The following is a 22,364-nucleotide window of genomic DNA, read 5'->3' as shown; positions in this document are numbered from 1 at the left end:
AAAGACCTTGATTGGGCTGCTTCCTTTTACCTTCAGAGGAATAATAGGATAGAGAAACATAGAGGATTTATAAGAGATCATCCAGTCCAGCCCCTTTATTTTACAGGTATGGAAAAAGGTCATAAAAGTTCATTGATCTGGTCAAAGACCCATAATGATAGATATAGCATTTGAAGCTAGGTCTAGTGATCACTAGCCCAGTGTTATTCCAGTATACCAAGCTGCTCTTACCATCAATATAATCATGTCTGGTCATTTAGTTAAGATGCATAATTTTCTATTATGGTTTGATGAAATTCATGGTGTTAATTAGATGTTAGGAAATAGTGTAGATATGCAGGGTTACAGATTAATTAAAACAGGTTACTGAGGTTTAAAACACTGTTCTATTTCTCCTGTTTCATTCTGAGTCTGGATGAGTTCCATACCACAGCCCTTAAAGAAAATCAATTACTTCTTGTTGCAGATGTAAAAACTCAGCTTCAGGTTAAAATGAATTATCTACAGCCAGTTGAACCCCAATCCCCAATCTGGTAGTTCTAACTTCCTCTGGACTCTGTTTAACCTACTTTGATCACTTATTTTCTTGAGTAATGTCTACCTGAAAAAAGTCTCCTCTTTTCATTATATGTCTTCTGTATATTGTAGTTCCTCTAAACTGAATCTTTTTAGTAAACAACTACTTTTTCTCTCCCTCTCTATGAAGATCATGTACTTATCTGTCCATCAATCATGAAATGTAGCTTAAAGTCCACTTTTAGATTTAATAACCTTTCTCAGTCATGAATAAGTCACTTAACCTCTCAATGCCACAGGCAAAACACTAACTCTAAATTACAGATGAGTTATTCATCTTCATAGGGCAGCTAGATGGCACAGTGAATAGAGTGCTGGCCCTGGAGTAAGGAAGATATCTTATTGAGTTCAAATCTGGTCTCAAATATTTATTAGTATTTGAACCTGGACAAGTCATTTAATCCTGTTTGCCTCAGTTTTTTCAACCATAAGATGAGCTGGCAAAGGAAAAGGCAAACCACTTCAGTATATTTGACAAGAAAACCCCAAGTAGAGTCACAAAGAGACAAACATGACTAAAGAGGACAGAAAAACTATATATATTTATCTTCACAGAAAGGTAACTATTAAGCTGTGTATTCCTTACATCAATGTAATCATGACTTGGGACCTTTAAAACTCCAGCCCTTTTCATTATTCTTCAAAAAAACTATTGGTATAAAACACAATTTATTCCTTTTTAAATAAAGAAAATCTAATGCAAATCTAAGCCAAACAAAGTCAGCCAATTCATATAGTGTGGTTTCTAATTAGTCAACACACCTTTATTAAACTCTAAGACTAGTATTTATGGTATGAGGGCCTGCTGAAACTTTTTAGGGATACTTTCCTCTTTGGTGTCTAGCAGCCAGCCAGCTCTCATTCATGATTCCAAGATGTTATATAGAACATACAGTGGCCACACCCTGGTAAATCATATTGGTAAACTGGCTAAACCAGGTTGTGGAATACTTACAAGCCTCAAACCTATCAGTGATTTAGGGAGCCATCTACCAGAGGCATGTGAAGTCTTACTCTGGTGGAAGGGGCAGATGAGAACAATTTATTTAATGTCTATAAAGACATCTAAAGCAACCACTATGGAGTTCTTAGAGTGTGGCTAGACATCAAAGAAGCTAAAGTCATCAGTTGTATACCATCCATTATCAGTCATCTTGACTTTTGTCTTTCTACTAGATTTTTTTAAACCCTTACCTTCCATCTTAGAATCAACATTATGTTAAGTGACTTGCCCAGGATCACACAGCTGGGAAGTGTCTGAGGCCAGATTTGAATCCATGACCTCCAATCTCTAGGCCTGGTTCTCAATCCACTGAGCTACCAGGTGCTCCCCTTTTTACTAAATTTTGATGGTTCTGAAAGAGAGTGACATTGATGACTTTGAGCAACACTGCCTCACTTACATTCAATTTATGCTTGAGCCAAACAACATCATCCAAGATGTCATTTTGGTCCTACTTTGAATAAAAAGGGCAACCACCAAATATTAAACTTCAACTATGAACCAGGCTCTGTAATATAAGCAAGGGGGTTAAAATAAGTGCAAAAACATCATTTTTTACCTTAGGCAGCTCACATTCTAATGGAGAAGGCAATATGTAAGTAAAAACATACAAATTGTATGCAGAGTAAATGGAAGAACTCAGAGAAAAAGATACTAACAAGGGGAATTTAGAAATACCTCCTGCACATGATAGGATTTGATCTAAGTCTGATGGAAGAGAAAGGTTGGAGGGGAGGAAAAAAAGGATTTTAGGCACAAGGGATAGCCAGTACAAAGATAGACTTGAGAAATAAAGTATAGAAAAAGCATGTATAACATGATCACAAAGAAGTCTGGAAACACTTATATAAAGTAAAGTAAAATGGCACGAACAGAATAAGCAGAACATTTTATGCAGTAACAATAATGTATGATAATCAACTGTGAATGATTCTAGGACAATTCCAAGAGATTTATGACCATAAAAAAAGGTTCTCTACCACCATAGAAGAAACATCTAGATGGAGTTCCAATTCATATTGAAATATGCCATTCTTTACTTCTTTCCCCCATGGATTTGATTCTAATATAATAAAAAATGTGAGCATTCTTTCACAATATGATGAACAAGGATACACACACACACACACACACACACACAACCCATCTTATATGACTTCTTTGGAAGTGGGGAGTAGTGGGAGGATGAAAGAGGAAACTTGGATTCCAAAATGTCAGAAAACAAATACTAAAAATTTGTATTGACACAATCTGAAAGAAAAAGAAATAGCATATGAGCCAGTGAAGAAATATAATTTAATACAGTTTGATAATGAATAAAAATACTGGAAAGATAGAAAAGTGCCAGGTTTTGAAGGGGCAAACAGAAGATTTATAATAGCCTGGGAGTCAATGGAATTTATTCAGTGGAGGAGAAGGGTGACATTGAAAGAAGTTGACTTTAGGGGGATTACTTCAGCAACTGACTGGAGGAGGTATCAAATTGAGGAGAAACTTGAGGCGAGAAGACCAAGTAAAGGGAGGCAACTTGGTGGCTCAGTAGATTGAGAGTCAGACCAAAATATAGGAGGTCCTGGGTTTAAATCTGGACTCAGATACTTCCTAGCTGTGTGACCCTGGGCAAGTCACTTAACCCTCATTGCCTAGTCCTTACCAATCTTCTGCTTTGGAACCAAGTTCTAAGACAGAAGGTAAGTCTTATTAAAAAGAAAAAAAAGAAGACCAAGTAGAAAGTTATTGATATTTTTCTCATGTGAGAAGTGCTGAGGGTTTATACTGGGATAGTACCTATGTGACAGAGAAAAGGGGACATATATAAGCAATAAGAATATAGAAATGACATCATAGTGATTACAAGTGTAAGTGAGGAATCAAGAGTCAAAATTAGGTTATGATCCTGAATCATAGGGGCAGTGGTGATCCCTGAAACAATTTGGGAAAAAAATATAAGTTCTCATTGCTTTTGATGTGCCTCTAGGGTAATTCATTTTGAAATGTCCAAAACACAGTTGGCAATGACACTCAAGAGAGAGATTTGGAGAAAGAGACAAACAGATAGACAGAGAAGCAGAGAGAGAGAGAGAGAGAGAGAGAGAGAGAGCTGGATCTGTAGATTTGTAAATATAATCTGAATAGAGATAATAATTGGACTAAAAGTGAAGTAAATTGTAAAAATAGAAAAAATTCAACCAAAAATTGCAATCCAGAATATAAGTGAGAATGAGGATAGCAATACTTAATTTATTTTTATTTAAGTATTTTTCCATAATTATATGATTCATGTTATATCCCTCCCCTCTCCCAAAGATGACATGCAATTCCACTGGGTTATACATATATTATCACTCCATACATATTTCTGTATTATTCATTTTTGTAATAATCTTTTAAATAACAAAACCCCATATCCAATACCCATATAAGCAAGTGAACAATCAAATGTTTTGAGGATAACAATACTAAAAAACTGGGTGGCTCAGTGGATTGAGAGCTAGGCATATAGACAAGAGGCCCTGGATTCAAATCTGGTCTCAGTCACTTCCTACCTGTGTGACAATGGGCAACTTACTTAACCCCTCTTAACCCCCCTAGACCTCACCACTCTTCTGCCTCGAAACCAATACACAGTATTGATTCTAATAAGGAAGGTAAGGGTTTAAAAAATACTAAAAGAGAATTAAAAAGACTTCATAAGAGCAACAGTGTGATACTATAGAAGAGAAGAGAAGCTGGGATAGAACAAAGACTTAGCAGACACTCATGTTTAGTGGACATTACACAAATGAATTCAGTGAAGGATACTAAGAAGCAGCTGCATTAGTAGAAGGAAGAAAAACTAAGTGGTACCAATGTCATGAAATCTTAGAGAAGAAAAAAGCATACATATAGAGTTAATAATTGGTAGGCCATTGGGGATTGGGTTGATTTTTTATACAATTGATTTAACTCCTTGTATATTTTAGTAATTAGACTCTGTCAGAGTTTTTTGTTATAAAGATTTTTTTCCAATTTTTTATTTCCCTTCTGATTTTGGTTGCATTGTTTTTGTTTGTACAAAAGCTTTTTAAATTTAGTATAATAAATCATCCCATTCACATTCAGAGTTACAATCATCAGTTGCGTATTCCCGAACATTTTGGTATCCTCTGTTAGTTCTATCCCTTCTTCTTAGGCTATTTCGTTTTAAACAGTGATTTGTTTTAAAACAGTAACCCTTGTCCCCTCCCTTGATTTACTATCCCTTCTACTCCCTCCCTTGTTATTCCCCTCCTTTTATTTTTAAGGTCTAATGAATTCCCTCTCCCTTCTCCTCCCTTCCCTTTTTTACCTTCCCACTCCTCTGCTCCCCTTGGTTTATCCCTTCTGACTTTCTCAGTAGGGTTAGATAGAGTTCTATATCTCAATGGATATAGCTACTCTTCCTTCTCATGGTTAATTCCACTGAGAGCAAGGTTTAAATATTACCTCTTAATGCTCTCTTCCTCTCCTTCTTATAATAGTATTCATCCCCTCCACTTCCCATTCCCTCTTTGTGTGTAAGAGAATATCCTATTTTTCCTATTCATTCAAGATTCTCTTGGTGTTCTCTACTATTCACTCCCCTCTTTCCCACCCACCCCCTTATCATCTTAGACCATTTAGTACTCCAACCTCTCCCTGTGAATAATTCTTCTAATTACTATAATAGTGGATACTATAATAGTGAATAGAGTTCACTAGAGAGAATTGCACATAACATTTCTCCATATAGGAATACAAATAATTAGATCTTATTGAAGCCCTTAAAGAGGCAACTTTAAAAATACGAGTTTTCTTTCTTTCCCCTCTGTTTCTTATTTACCTTTCCATTTTCTCTGTGTTTTTGTGGTTGGATATCGAACTTTCCATTTGGTCCTGGTCTTTTCTGTGCAAATACTTGGAAATCTTCTATCTTGTTGAATGCCCATACTTTCCCCCTGGGAGTATATAGTCAGTTTTGATCCTTGGTTGTAGACCCAGTTCTCTTGACTTTCTGAATATCATATTCCAAACCTTGAGGTCTTGTAGTGTGGAGGCTGCCAGATCCTGTGTGATCCTGATTAGTGCTCCTTGATATCTGAATTGTCTTTTTCTGGATTCTTGTAAAATGTTTTCTTTTATTTGGAAGCTCTTGAATTTGGCTATTATATGCCTAGGGGTTGTATTTTCAGGGTCTAGTGTAGAGGGCAATTTATGGATCCTTTCAATGTTTATATTGCCTTCTTATAGACTTTCTGGGCAATTTTGCTGAATAATTTCCTTTAGTATGAAGTCCAAATTTCTATTAATTTCTGCTTTTTCAGGAAGACCAATGATTCTCAAATTATGTCTTCTAGACCTGTTTTCTTGATCTGTCAATTTCTCAGTGAGATATTTCATGTTTCCTTCTATTTTGTCTGTCTTTTGACTTTGCTTTATTTGTTCTTGTTATCTTGAGAGATCATTGGCTTCTACTTGCCCAAATCTTTGTCTTAAGAGACTGGTTTTCTGCTATATTCTTTTTATTTTCCTTTTCGATTTGGTCTATCCTATTTTCCATCTGTTTGAATTTGGTCTCCAATTTGCTTATCAATTCTTTTGATTTGGGGCATCTTTTTTCCTAATTGGCCAATTCTAGCCTTTAGAGACTGGTTTTCTGCTATAATCTTAAGATTTTCCTTTTGAATCTGATCTGTTTGGTTCTTCAAGGCTTCCAGCTTGTTCATTTCTGGTCTTCAATTTGCTTATCAATCATTTGATTTTTGAGCCTCACTTTGTAATTGAGAAATTCTGCATTTTAAACTTATTTTCTTACCAGTTCTCTACCATCTTTCTCATAATCTCAGATTTGAACTCTTCAATAGCTTGTGACCAGTTTTCATTTTTTGGGGAAGGTTTGGATATGATTACTTGTTTGTTCTCCTCTGCTGTTTGCTCTGTTTTCTGGATGTTTTTTCTGTGTAAAATTTGTCAAGTGTTAAAGATTTATTCTTGATCTTTCTCTTCTGGAGTTCTTGTCTCTGGCTTTCCATTGTTAGCCCTGTACCCTCTCAGCTTTATCCTCACACCCAGGGTCTGCCTGCACTCTTTAGGCTCCTGAGGTCTCAGGTCTAGTTGTTCTCAGGGTCAAGCCTCTTGGTGGTCCCCTTGCTTGTTCCTCTGCCCAAAGCTTCTTTAACAGTCTCAGGGAGCTGCTTCCACAGTCATATACCCATCTGCACTTGGTCCCCACCCATGGTCTTTGCCTATGCTCAGAATCTGCATCTGCAGCTGCAACCTTGCTTGCGCTCAGGGTTTGTGTTCAAAGTCCGTGCATTCTTTAGCCTCTTGGGGTCTTAATTCTTGTAGCTATCAGGAGCAGGCCCTGGTGACCCCAGGTAGCTGCCAAGGACTTAATGGGTGCCCCAAATTTGCTCTAACTCGTGTGTTGGCTTTGGCCCTGTAGGTGGTGTTGGGGAGAGATGGGGTTGCTCAGCTCGTCTCTTAGTAGAGCTATTTCACCACCTTATAGCATGGAAATGCCCTGATCACATGTACCTTCAATGCTGTGCCCTGTTGTGGGGTCCCTTCTTTTGTCTGGATTTGTTTTTATGTCCCTTTGAGGGGTCCTATATGTTTTGGTTAGGAGAGGTTAAGCAGCTGCTTTTTACTCCACCGCCATCTTAACCCGGAAACAAGAGAGAGGAATATTGCATGACATTTAGCAGAAATGATTAGATCAAATGTTCAGTATTTATGAATGGGGAGACCTGTGTTTCTAGGCATCAAGGAAGGGCCAATAAGTATAGTGAGATTTCATGAGGATCAAATAAAGGAAGAGAGGAGATGAGAGTAGGTACAATTTGTTGGTAAAAATGATGGTAAGTAATTAAAGAAGTGTTTGTAGATCTGATCTGTTGAACTTGTCAAAGAGCCAGGACCTCTTTATCAGAGATTAAATAAAATAGGAGTTAATGAAAGAAGATGTCCAAGGGCAGAGCCAAAATGGAAGCTTAGTAAGAGGAAAAGCTGAAATTATGCTGACAATTCTGAACCAATCTTTTAAAAGATGCCTCAAAAAGACAGGCATAAAAAAAAACAGCAAAATGGAATGAAGGGGCTTTCCCATTAAACATAACTTGAAAGGTAGCTGAGAGAATTGATTTTCATGGGATAAGGGGGAACCAGAAGCAAAACTGCACATGAAATAGTGCTGGTAAACCACATCCTTCACCTATTGCACCAAGTTCCACAACTGGACAGGGGCCAACTTTGGGATGCCAGGACATAGGCTACACAAAACAGAACCTGCCAGGCCCTGCACCAGTCTGCAGTGAGGCCAGAAGTCCATAGCTCTTGGTCCTTTTAATCCTGTGCTTCTGTGACAATCTAGCCCCCAGGCCAAACAGCTTACAGTAGTGATCCCTACAAGTCAGCAGCAGAGGAAACAGAATCATCAGCTTTCAGAATTCCCAATCCACAGACAAAAAAGTTTGAAAAAAATGGACAAACAGCAAAAGAAACTCCTAATCTTAGAAAATTTCTATGGAGACAAAGAATGAAACTCAGAGCCAATAGGGCACTTTGAAACCCAAGCAACCACATGCAAAACTTCAAAGAAAAATGGAAATCTGTCTTGAGCACTGGAATAATTCAAAAAGGAATTAAAAATCAAGTAAGAAAGGTCAAAGAAAAAATAAGAAGAAAAATTGGAAAAAAAGAAATGAAAGTTATACAAAAAGAAAATAGCTTAGAAAGCAAAATTAGGCAACAGGAAAAAGAGGCACAAAAATCCAATAAAGAAAAGAATTCCATGAAAAGTAAAATGAGCCAAAAAGAAAAGGAGAGTCAAAAGGTTGTGGGAAAAATTCAGATCCTAAAAATTAGAATTGTGCAAATGAAAGCTAATGACTTCAGAAGACATCAAGAAACAATAAAGTCAAATCAAAAGAATGAAAAAATAGAAATATGAAATATCTTAATGAAGAAACCACTGGCGTGGAAAATAGATCCAGTAAAAGACAGTTTAAAAATTATTGGACAACCTGAAAGTGCTGACCAAAATAAAAAAGCCTAGACATCATATTACAAAAAAATTATCCAAGATAACTGCATTGATATTCTTGAACAAGAGGGTAAAATAGAAATTGAAATAACCCACAGATTACCTCTTGCAATAAATTCACAAATGATAATGCTCAAGAATATTATAGCCAAGTTCAAGAGTTCCCAGGCCAATGAGAAAATATTACAAGTAACCAGAAAGAGCAATTCAAATATCATTGAGTCCTAGTCAGTATTATACAGGAACTGGTAGCATCCACATTGAAAGACTGGAAAACTTGGAATATGATATTCTGGGAGGCATGGGAACTAGATTTGCAATCAAGAATCATCTACCCATCAAAACTGACTATAAATTCTTTCAAGGTAGATTCTGGGAAAATGGTGGCCTAGATGGAGCAAATCTTAAAACCGCCACACCTTTACACACTGAGATAGAAAATAATGCGCTTTGAGAAGAAAGAGGAACAAATCTAAAAATGGGACAGAGCAGAGGAAACCCTACTGCTACACAACTAAAGAGGTATGCCAAGAAAAAGGCTTCAATTCTTGAACTGTCTGGTTTGAAGGTATACAAGGGGAACTCAGGATGCCTCCCCCCAATGCTGTACAGAGGCTCCTGTGGCCTGGGAAATCTCAGAGCGGGCAGGCACACTGGTCTGGAGAGAGGGCCTTGCTGGCACCAGACTCAGAGAGCTGAACACAGGCACTGGAGAGGTGACTGGAGGAGAAAACCAGAGAAACACAGCAAGAATGTTCAGAAGAAGGAGGCTTAGAAAGTGCCAAACCTCAGACCGCTTGGCTTCCTCACACCAAGATAGAGAACAAAGGGCTTCAAAAGGAAAGAAAACCAGACCAAACACAAGGACAGCGCAGGGGGACCCCACTGCTGGACAACTCATCTCAGCAAAAAAGCTTCTTCTTGTTCCCCCACATTGTTTTTGTTTGTTTGTTTGTTTCTTATATATTCTTTCAGGGGGAAGTATGATCATTTAATAAAATAGAAGATTTTCAACCATTCCTGAAGAAAAGTTGAGACTAATACAGAGAATATGATGTCCAAATACAACATTTAAGAGAAGCAGAGTGGGGTAAAGAAAGAAAAAAATTAAGGGTTTCAATAAAGTCAAGTTGTTTATATTGTTATATGGAAAGATATCTGTAACTCTTAAAAATTGTTATCATTTTAGTTAGAAGTATATATAGAAGGTGTGGAAGTAACCTTTTTAGGATGATATGTAAAAATCTACTTGTGAAAAAGAGGATTATACTAAGAGAAATGAGAAGAGATAAGTAAAATGGGGTAAATTATATCACATTAAGAGGTGAAGGGAGGAAAAATCTATTACAATGGAGGAGAGGATGGTCATGGGTTATTCTGAAACCTTACATTGAAATTAGCTCAGAGAATGAAGAACAGCCAAATTTATTGGGGTATAGAATCCTATCTTACACTAAAGATAAGTAGAAGGGAAATAAGAAAGAGAATGGTAGGGAGGGGAGTAACATAAGGGAGGGAGAATTTGTCAGATGTGATTAAAAGACCCTATAGAAAAGTGGGAGGTGAATAAAAAATAAGAAAAGTAGTCATGTGAGAAGGAATAATATGTTGGCAAGGAAGAGAGGGTATAATTAAAAGCAAAACACTGGTGTGGAGGGAAATAGTGCAAGTAGAAAGGGTAGAATTAAAAGAGGGGAACACACAGGTGGTAATCAAAACTATGAATATAAATGGGATGAACTCACACCCATAAAATGGCAATGGGTAGAAGAGTGGGTTAAAAAGGAGAATCCTACTATATGTTGTCTACAAGAAACACATTTAAGGCACACTCAAAATAAAAGGAAGAGGATGGAGCAGAATCTATTGAGCTTCAACAGAGACACAAAAAGCAGGAGTAGCAATCAGGATCTAGGACAAAGCTAAAGCAAAAACAAATTGAATTAAAAGAGATAAGGAAAATAATTATATCTTGATAAAAGGTTATATAGACAATGAAGAAATAACAGTACTTAACATATACATACCAAATGGTAAAGCTGCCAGATTTTTAAGGAAGAAACTGAAGGAGATTAAAGAGGAAATAGACAGTAAAATTATAATAGTGGGGGACTCTAATCATCCCCTATGAGAACATGATAAATATAATGAAAAATAAGTAAGAAAGAAGTAAAATAAGTGAATGACATTTTTTTAAAGTTAGATTTAATACATATCTGGAGAAAACTGAATAGGGATTAAATTGAATAGGGATTTAGTTAGCACATGATACATATAAAAAATGACTATGTACTAAGGAATAAAAACTTTACAACCAAATGCAGAAAAGCAGAAATAGTAAATGTACCTTTTTCAGATCATAATGGAATAGAACTTATAAACAATGAGAGTTCAAGGAGAGGCAAAATAAAAATTAATTGGAAACTAAATAATCTAATTTTTCAAAACTGGTAGGTCAAAGAACAAATAATGGAAACAATCACTGATTTAACTGAAGGAAATGACAATGAGGAGACACCATATCAAAGTTTATGGGATACAGCCAAAGCAGTACTCAGGAGACATTTTATATACCTTAATGCTTATATCAATGAAATAGACAAAAAAACTGATCAATTAATTGGGATTTCAACAATAGCAACAAAAACTAGAAAAATAATAAATTTAAAACCTCCAATTAAAGACTAAATTGGAAATCCTAAAATTCAAAGAAGAAATTAGTAAAATTAAAAGAACTAGTGAAATAATAAATAAGACTAGGAGCTGGTTCTATGAAAAAAATTCAAATAAAATAGAGTTTGGGTTAATTTGATTTAAAAAAGGAGAGAATCAAATTACCAAGATCAAAAATGGAAAGGGTGATTTTACCTCTAATGAAGAAAAAAATTAAATCAATTAGTAGTTGCTATTTTGCCCAAATATATGATAATAAATCTGATAATTGAGGTTACATAGATTAATACTTATAAAAATAAAAAAAATTTTCTTAGATTAACAAAAAAGGAAATGGAATACCTAATCCCATATCAGAAAGAGAAATTGAATAAGCTATCAATGAACTCTCCAAGAAAAAATCCCCAGGGCCAGATAGATTCACAAGTGAATTCTTTCAAACATTTAAAAAACAATTAATCCAAATATTATACAGACTACTTGGCAAAATAGACAAAGAAGGAATCTTATCAAATTATTTTTGTGAAATAAGTATAGTACTAATACCTAAGCCTGGAAGAACAAAAACAGAGAAAGAAAATTACAGACCTATTTCCTTAATGAAAACTGATGCAAAAATCTTAAATAAAATACTAGCAAAGTGACTACAGCAATATATCACAGAGATTATTCACTATGAACAGGTGGAATTTATACCAGGCATGCAAAGTTGGTTTATTATTAGGAATACTATCAGAATAATTGACCATATCAATAATCAAACCAAGAGAAATCACATAATTATTTCAATGAATGCAGAAAAGGTCTTTGACAAAATATAACACCAATTTCTCTTGAAAACAGTAGAAAACATAGGAATAAAAGGACCTTTCCTTAAAATAATGGGTAATATTTATTTAAAATCATTAGCAAGGGCAGCTGTGTAGTTCAGTGGATTGAGAGCCAGGCTTAGAGACGGGAGGTCCTAGGTTCAAATCCGGCCTCAGACACTTCCCAGCTGTGTGACCCTGGGCAAGTCACTTGACCCCCATTGCCCACCCTTACCACTCTTCCACCTAGGAGCCAATACACAGAAGTTAAGGGTTTAAAAAATCATTAGGCAGCATCATCTATAATGGGGATAAGTTAGAAACCTTCCCAATCATGTCAGGAGTGAAGCAAGGATGCTCATTATCACTGTTATTATTTAGTATTACAACAGAAAATGGTAGCTTTCACCATTTGAAAAGAAAAGAAATTTGTGGAATTAAAGTAGGCAATAAGCAATCTAAAATATCACTCTTTGTGGATATGATGATATACTTGGAGAATCCTAGAAAATCAACTAAAAAGCTAATTAGAATAAAATAATTACTTTAGCTAAGTTGCAGAATATAAAATAAACCTATAAAATTCATCAGCATTTCTATATATTTTTAGACAGCAGCAAGTTAGAAAGAGAAACTAAATAACATCAGACAATATAAAATACTTGGGAATCTATTTGTCAAGGCAAACTCAGGATGTTAGTAACCCAATTACAAAACACTTTTCACACACATAAAATTAGCTCTAAACAATTGGAAAAGCATTAAATTGCTCATGGGGAGGCCAAGCTAATATAATAAAAATGAGAATCTTAACTAAATTTATGTATTTATTAATGACTATGCCAAACTATCAAAAATTATTTTATAGACTAGAAAAATAATAAGAAAATTCATCTGGAACAAAAAAAGGTCAAGAATTTCAAAGAAACTAATAAAAAATGACTATAAAGGAATAATTATCAAAACAATCTGGTACTAAGTAAAAAATAGAAGGGTGGATGTAGGGATAAACTACCTTTGCAATCTAGTGTTTGAATCTATTTAGGGCCATACCTATCAAACTGCCAAAAAATTACTTTACTGAATTAGAAAAAACTATAACAAAGTTCATTTGGAAGAACAAAACATCAAGAATATCAAGGGAAATAATGAAAAAAATGTGAAGGAAGGTGGCCTAGCAGTACCAAATATTAAACTATACTATAAAGCAGTGGTCATCAAAACAATATGGTATTGGCTAAGAGATAGAGAGGAGGATCAGTGGAATAGACTTGGGGTAAGTGACATCAACAAGACAGTCTATGATAAACCCAAAGAGCCCAACTTTTGGAACATAAATCCACTATTTGACAAAAACTGCTAGGAAATTTGGAAAACAATATGGAAGAGATTAGGTTTAGATCAACATCCCACACCCTACACCAAGATAAATCATGTAACCATGATAACTTTTCTAAAAAATAAAAATTATTTTTAAAAATAGAAAAAAATCTAGTTTTTGATAAACTCAAGGATCCTTGCTTTTGAGATAAGAACTCACTATTTGACAAAAACTTCTGGGAAAATTGGAAAATAGTATGGCAGAAGCTAGATATAGATTAATATCTCGCTCCCTATACCAAGAAAAGGTAAAAATGAATATGAGATTTAAACATAAAAAGAGATATAAATTAATTAGGGGAGGGTACAAGAGTTTATCAGTCAGATCTTTGGAGAAGAGAAGAATTTGTGACCAAACAAGAGATAGAGAACACTACAAGATGTAAAATGAATAATTTTAATTATACTATGTTAAAAAGTTTTTGTACAAATAAAACCAATGCAACCAAGATTAGAAGGGAAACAACAAACTGGGGGGAGAGGGAAATTATAACAAAATTTCTCTGATAAAGTCCTCATTTCTCAAACACATTAAGAACAAAGTCAAATTTATAAGAATACAAATCATTTCTCAATTGATAAATGGTCAAAGAATCTGAATAGTAAGTTTTCAGTTGAAGAAATCAAAGCTATCAATAATCAAATGAAAAAAATCTTCTAAATTCCTCCTGATCATACAAATATAAATTAAAACAACTCTGAGGTACCACCTTACACCTAGAAGATTGGCTAATATGTCAATAAAAGTAAATAATAAATTTTGGAGGAAATGTGGCAAAATTGGGACGCTGAAGCATTGCTGGTGGAGTTGTGAACTGATCCAACCATTCTAGAAGGCAATTTGGAATTATAGGGCTATGAAACTATGTATTCTGTTTGATTCAGTCATATCACTACTGGGTCTATATGCCAAAGAGATGATAAAAAAGGAAAAGGACTTATTCAAAAATATTTGTAGCAGGGGCAGCTAGGTAGCTCAGTGGAGTGAGAGTCAGGCCTAGAGACAGGAGGTCCTAGGTTCAAACCCAGCCTCTACCACTTCCCAGCTGTGTGACCCTGGGCAAGTCACTTGACCCCCATTGCTCACCCTTACCAATCTTCTACCTATGAGACAATACAAAGGGTTTAAAAAAATATTTGTAGCAGTTCTTTTTGTAGTAGCAAAGATTTGGAAATTGAGGGGATGTCCATCAATTAGGGAATAGCTGAACAAAATGTAGTACATGTTGGTGATGGAATACTATCATGCTATAAGAAATGATAAGCAAGATGATTTCAGAAAAAGCAGGAAAGTTCTGCATGAACTTATGGAGAATGAAATAAACAGAACCAGTAGAACATTATACAAAGTAACTGTAATATTGTGAAATGATCAAATATGACAGATGTTGCTACTAATAGTGGTATGATGATCTAGGATAATTCTGAGAATTTATGGAAAAAATACTATATAACTCCAGAGAAAGAACTGTTGGAATAGAAATGCAGATGAAAGCATATGGTTTATTATTTTTATCTGGATATATGATTTGGAGTTTTGTTCTTATAAGATTATTTGCTTACAAAAATGAATAATATGGAAATATGTTTGGCATAATAATACATGTATAACCCAGATTTTGACAATATGGATCATATAATTTTGGAAAACTTATTTATATATTTGTTATTAAAATTAAAAATAAACCATAAATCCGTGTGCAGTAGCAAAAAAAAAGGAAGATGTATGACTGACATGAGACAAGGAGGAAGACTGTTCTTTGAGAATGACTTTAATTCAATTCATTTGAGAGGGTAAGGGGTGTGGCTGGAGGCTAGAGGAAAAATGAAACAATTTGGAATAGTCATTATGCTTTCTGGGATATTGTTTTTTTTTTCCCAAATGGGAGGGAAGTATTAGAGCACTTAATGCAAAGTCAGGAAGACTTGAGTTTGAATCCTACCTCAGATACTTACTAGCTGTGTGCCCCTTGGCAAATAATTCATTTCCCTTAGACTTAATTTCTACATCTATAGAATAGGAATATATATCACACAGCTCTCATATTTCTATTGTGAGTATCAAAATAGATAACAAAATGCTTTATAAAACATATATATAGCAGTAGAAATAGTAATAGTAATAGTAGTAATAGTAGTAATAGTAGTAGTAGTAGTAGTAGTAGTAGTAGTAGTAGTAGTAGTAGTAGTAGTAGTAGTAGTAGTAACTTAGTAGCAACATGTTAATACTGTTAATTCCAATAATATTATCTGGAAAAGTACTCTTTCAACTGACACAGAATGTATCCCTTCTTATATCTGCAAGGTGAAATGGCTGAAAATAAAACACTCAGTTGAGCCCCTCTAAATTTAGCTAATCTGGTTTGTCAGACTACAGAAATATGAGTGTATTACCAGCATGATACTCAAAGCTTTCCAAATTTGGTAAAATCTTCCAGAGCATTCTCTCCTATAAAAAAATCTCTAATAACCCAGTGTCATTTCCATGTTTTATGATGAAACATGAGAGGAGAGTATTCATGTAGATATCATACAATGTAAAATACAGTTCATGAAAGGGAGTATTTCTTCTCACAGACTCTCCCTGAATGAGAAAATCTGTTGCCAAGAAGAAAAAAAATTGACAAGCAGGAAACATATGAAAATGATGGTAGTAACAAAATGGTAAACAGCTTCCAAAATAATTTAATTTAGTTCCAAGAAAGTAGTTGATATTTGCGGAGATATCTAGTACATGATATCAAAGCAAGAAAATACTAAATCTAAAGAAAATGGGTCAGTTTCCGTTTGATAAAAACAGGCAGAAGGGGAAAAAAAAGCAAATAAACCTACCCAGGGAAAAAACATTTGATTCCAAAACTCTCTTTCCCAGGTAATAGGTTATAGTGTTCTCAGTAAGCCAGGAAAATAATATATTTCTTATTAATGACTCAACATTGACAGTGGACTTGAAAAACAACCTCTCACCCATACAATACTCCAAATTTATAGTCCAATGGCCTCCAAACTTTGGGATGTAGAGACCTTGGGGGGCCACAAAGTAATTCCAAAGGGAAAGTCTCATTAACTTTCTCAGAATAATAAATGAGAAAGCATATTCCAATAGATTTAATATATAACATGTTTCACTTACAAATGTATGTTACTATTTTTTCAAAAGCCTTTAGATGCCTTGGGGACTAGTAAAATGCAAGTCTATTTAATGGTGTTCATAGTAGCTTTTTGTCATTCTAGATTTTCTTTGTCAATGAATAGTACTAGTGAAAGAACTATCAGGCATGGAATCTATAGAATATTTTGCTGTTAAAAGATGACGTTATTTTCAAAAGTTTAGGAATAACTGGGGTAGCTTATGAAAGGTATTTAAGGAAAAGAAATAGTTGGAAAGACAATGCAATTATAGTTATGAGCAACCAGTAAGAGATCTTTTCAAAACCATCTCTTGGCTGAATCACATTTTTAAAAAATGCCAAAATATATTTTTCTATAGCTCATGAAATAATCATTTTGATTGCCCCAATACTCTTTCCTCCTATATATTCCAGGGAATTGGTGAATGTATGCTTTCCTGTCACATAAGTAGTCTGAGCTCCACAAAGTTGTATCAGCTATTTTCTGAATTAAATCACCAATTGTCACAAAATCAGTACATAAAGGTCAGTAGTTCTTCCTATTATTTTGACTATAGTTTGACTAAATTGACCAAATCAACTTATTATTGCTATTGTATAGACATAGCCATAAACACACTTTCCCCCAAAATGCAGTAAGGTTTACCCTTACATGCCACTATTGTCGAATATATTGAATATTGCAATAATAGAATTTAGGAGGAATAGTAGTACTCTTTAGTAATGGTCTTAAACTATGTGTTAATCAATACATTAAGTTTTCCTTTATTCTCAGTTGCTCAGATAGGTGCCCCAGGATAGAAAAACACATTCCATTCTTTCTTTCCTCTATGTGAAAGGTAAGGTGCAGAAAAGACTGATGTAAAAAATGAAGGGCACTTAAGCCAGCAGGGACATTTTTGTGTTTTATAAAGGACAAATTGCAATGAACATGATGTCTGAAACCAAGGTTTGTACAAATTGAAGTGGAACATAAAAATAAAGGGAGAAGGAATCTAATTTCCATTTAATGTTGATACCAATAGGGGTTGGATGGAGGTGCAATATTACATACCACTCCTTCAAGTCTTATGCCTGCTATGATAGTAGACATAAGTAATTCAAATGTAGCTAGGGGCAAGAGGAAAATATAACTTCAGTTTACAAAAATGGATCCAAGAGGAGCATTGGCTAGAGAACCTGGGCAAGTGGAATGACAGGATGCAGTTATAGAAATGTAATTGATAGAATTCAATTGTACCCAGTTGTATAACAAGAAAACTAACATAAGGTTAGATTCCATGCTTGTTCCTTTGCAGAAAAGAGGACCAGAAAAGGTTGCATTAAAAGTAGACATCTGGACAGTTCATGTTTTACTGTCTGTTAATGTGATAATGTTTCTCAATTTGTGGTAATTAATTTGTGAAGCCAAGAAATCTGGCATGTCTTAAAAGGGGAGAAAATATTATAGTGGCAATTTATCTATTATTTTAAGGTTTATAAGACTATATTTCCATTTATCTATCTATCTATCTAATCTCATTTGATCTCAAAATAACCTTTTAAGGCAGATAATATTATCATTCACTTTTTTGCTGGTGAGGAAACTCAGACTCAAAGATTTACCCATGGTCACAGAATTTGGGTCTAGGTTTCTCTAATCTATTTCCTGTATAACACTGAATAAAACCCATGATATCTCAATAATTTCATACCATCATTCCACTTGCCCAGGTTCTTTGTCCATTGTTCCACTTTAATCTATTTTTTATGAAAAATATATTTATTTTCTCTTACTCTCAGCTATATTCAAATGACATATCTAGTATTATTTTTTGAAATTTAGAATTTTTTCCATGGTTCCATGATTCATGATTCCTACCTCTTTTCTCCCCGCTCCTGGAACTGACAAGCAATTCCACTGTGTTACACATGTATCATTGTTCAAAACCTATTTCCATGTTATTCATATTTGCAGTAAAGTGATTTTTTAACATAATCATAGCCCCATCGAACTATGTGATTGATCATATGTTTTTCTTCTAGGTTTCTGTTCCCACACTTCTTTCTTTACATGTGGATAGCGTTCTTTCTCATAAGTTCCTCTGGATGGTCCTGGATCATTGCATTGTTCTAATAGAAAAGTCTATTACATTCAATTGTGCCATAATGTATCAGTCTCTGAGTACACTCTTCTCCTGGTTCTACTACTTTCACTCTGCATCAACTCCTGGAGGTCTTTCCAGTTCACATGGAAATCCTCCAGTTCATTATTCCTTTCAGTACAATAGCATTCCCTCACCATCAGATACCACAATTTGTTCAGCCATTCTCCAACTGATAGACATCCCCTCTCATTTTCCATTTTTTGCCACTGAAAAGAGTGAGGCTATAAATATTTTTGTATTATTGCACTGAAGTACAAACCTAGTAGTGGTATGGCTGGGTTATAGGGCAGGAATTCTTTTAAAGTCCTTTCGACTTAGTTCCAAATTGCCTTGCAGAAAGATCGAATCAATTCACAACTCCACCAGCAGAGTATCAATGTTCCAATTTTGTCACTTCTCCTCCAACATTTATTATTTTCCTTTACTCTCATATTGGCCAATCTGCTAGGTGTGAGGTGACACCTCAGAATTTTTTTGATTTGCATTTCTCTAATTATGAGAGATTTAGAACACTTTTTAATGTGCTTATTGATAGTTTTTATTTCTTTATCTGAAAACTGCCTATTCATGTCCCTTGCCTATTTGTCAATTGAGGAATGGCTTGATTTTTTGTAAATTTTACTTAGTTCCTTAAATATTTGGGAGATTAAACTTTTGTCAGAGAGTGTTATTATAAAAAATGTTCTTGCAATTTTTTGCTTTCCTTCTAATTTTGGTTGCACTAGTTATTTTGTACAAAACCTTTTTAATTTGATATAAGCAAAGTCATTCATTTTACATTTTGTAATGTTCTATACGTCTTGCTTGATCTTGATTACTTCCTTTCCCATAGATCTGCCAGGTATATTATTCTATGGTCATCTAATTTATTTATGTTTTCACTCTTTATATTTAAGTCATTTGCCCATTTTGAATTTATCTTGGTAGAGAGTGTAAGATGTTGATCTAAATGTAATTTTTCCAATAGCATTTTCCAATTTTCTCACCAGTTTTTGTCAAATGGTGAGTTCTTGTCCCCAAACCTAGGATATTGGATTTATTGAACACTAGCTTACTGAGGTCATTTGCCCCTAGTCTAGTCCACTGATCCACCCTTCTGTTTCTAAGCCAGTACTATATTGTGTTTTTTTTTGTTTGTTTGTTTGTTTTGTTTTTACCCTTGTACTTTGGTGTATTGTCTCATAGGTGGAAGATTGGTAAGGGTGGGCAATGGGGGTCAAGTGACTTGCCCAGGGTCACACAGCTGGGAAGTGGTAGAGGCTGGGTTTGAACCTAGGACCTCCTGTCTCTAGGCCTGACTCTCACTCCACTGAGCTACCCAGCTGCCCCCTACTATATTGTTTTGATGACCACTTCTTTATAGTATAGTTTAATATCTGTTACTGGTAGGCCCCATCCTTCACTTTTTTTTTCATTATTTCCCGTTATATTCTTGATCTCTTGTTCTTCCATGGACTGTTATAATATTTTTCAAATTTTATAAAAAGTTTTTGGTAGATTGATAGGTATGGCACTAAATAAATGGATTAATTTGGGTAGGATTGTCATTTTTATTATGTAACTCATCCTACCCATGAGCAATTAATGTTTTTCCAGTTATTTAGATCTATTTTTAATTGTATGAAGTGTTTTGTAGTTGTGTTCAAATAATTCCTGTGTTTGTCTTGGTAGATAAATTCCTAAATATTTTCTATTGACTAGAGTGATTTTAAATGGAGTTTCTCTTTCCAATTCCTGTTGCTGAATTTTGTTAGAAATATGTAGAAATGCTGACGATTTATGTGGGTTTATCTTGTACTCTCTAGCTTAGCTAAGGTTGTTAATTTTTTCTATTAGTCTTTTAGTTGATTTTCTAGGATTCTCTAAGTATGCCATTATAGCATCTGCAAAGAGTGATAGTTTAGTTTCCTCATTGCCTACTCTGATCCCTTCAATTTCTTTTTCTTCTCTGATTGCTACTGCTAGTGTTTCTAGTACAATATTAAATAATAGACTTCCGGGTTAAGATGGCGGCAGAGTAAGAAGCAGCTCTTAACCTCTCCTGACCGAAACATACAAAACTCCTCAAGGGGACATAAAAACAAGTCCAGACGAACGGAGGAACCCCACAACAGGGCACAACCTGGAAGGTACGTGGAATCGAGACATTTCCAGGCTAAAAAGGGCTCTCACTCACTCAATCGCGAGCTGAGCAACCGCCCCACCCCCACCCCCTCCACACTCACCTATAGCTCCGAACCCAGCTAAAAAGAAATAGAGCAAGTTTGGGGCACCCATCGAGTCATCAGCAGCTCCGGGACTTGTTCCTGACAGCAGCAAGACTTAGGACCCCATTAAGTCAAAAAAAGCACGCGAAATCTGAGCGCGCGCGCCGGAGCAGGACGCTGGGTGCGCAGAGCGCCAGCTGAGTAGAGGCGTGGGTGGAGGCAGAACTAAGCCTAAGTGGGGAACCAGTGCAGACGGGTATACGACTGTGGAAGCAGCGCCCTGAGACTTGTAAAGAAACCTCCAGCAGAGGATCAAGCAAGAGGGCCCACCAGGGGGCTTGACCTTGGAAAAAACCAGAATTCAGACCTCAGGAGCCAATAGATTGGGAACAGACACTGAACCCGAGGATAAAGCTGAGAAGCTGCTGGGCTAATGATGGCTACTCAGCATCAGGAGTTTCAGAAGAGAAAGAATAATAACAAAAAGAAGAAGTCTTTAACACTCGACAGCTTTTACACAGAGAAAATCCAGACAACCGAGCAAACAGAGGAGGAGAACAAACAAGCATCCGGACCCTCCTCAAATAAGGAAAACTCCTCACAAGCTATGGAAGAGTTCAAAACTGAGATTCTGAGGAAAATGGAAGAGATCTGGCAAGAAAATAACAGTTTAAAAGGTAGAATCTTGCAATTGGAAAGTGAGGCTCAGAAATCAAATGAACTGATAAGCAAATTGAACACCAGAAATGACAAGATTGAAAAGGAATACCAAAAGATTATAGCCGAAAACCAAAAGATTATAGCCGATAACCAGTCCCTAAAGGCTAGAGTCGAGCAATTAGAAACCAATGATCTCTCAAGACAACAAGAACAAATAAAACAAAGTCAAAAGACTGAAAAAATAGAAGGAAATATGAAATATCTCAATGAGAGAGTGACAGACCAAGAAAACCGGTCTAGAAGAGACAATTTGAGAATAATTGGTCTTCCAGAAAACCCAGAAATTAATAGAAACCTGGACTCCGTACTAAAAGAAATTATTCAGCAAAATTGCCCTGAAGTCCTACAACAAGAGGGCAATATAGACATCGAAAGGATCCATAGAACACCCACCATATTCGACCCAGAGAAGAAATCGGTTAGAAATATTATTGCCAAATTCAAAAGCTTTCAAGCAAAAGAAAAAATCTTACAAGAAGCCAGAAAGAGACAATTCAAATATCAAGGAGCACCAATCAGGATCACACAGGATCTGGCAGCCTCCACACTAAAAGACCGTAAGGCTTGGAATACAATATTCAGAAAGGCAAGAGAGCTGGGCCTGCAACCACGGATCAACTACCCATCAAAATTGACTATATATTTCCAGGGGAAAGTATGGGCATTCAACAAAATT

This window comes from Gracilinanus agilis, chromosome 2 (genome assembly GCF_016433145.1).
Source record: "Gracilinanus agilis isolate LMUSP501 chromosome 2, AgileGrace, whole genome shotgun sequence".
Taxonomy (NCBI): Eukaryota; Metazoa; Chordata; class Mammalia; order Didelphimorphia; family Didelphidae; genus Gracilinanus; species Gracilinanus agilis.
This window is presented reverse-complemented; position numbering follows the sequence as displayed.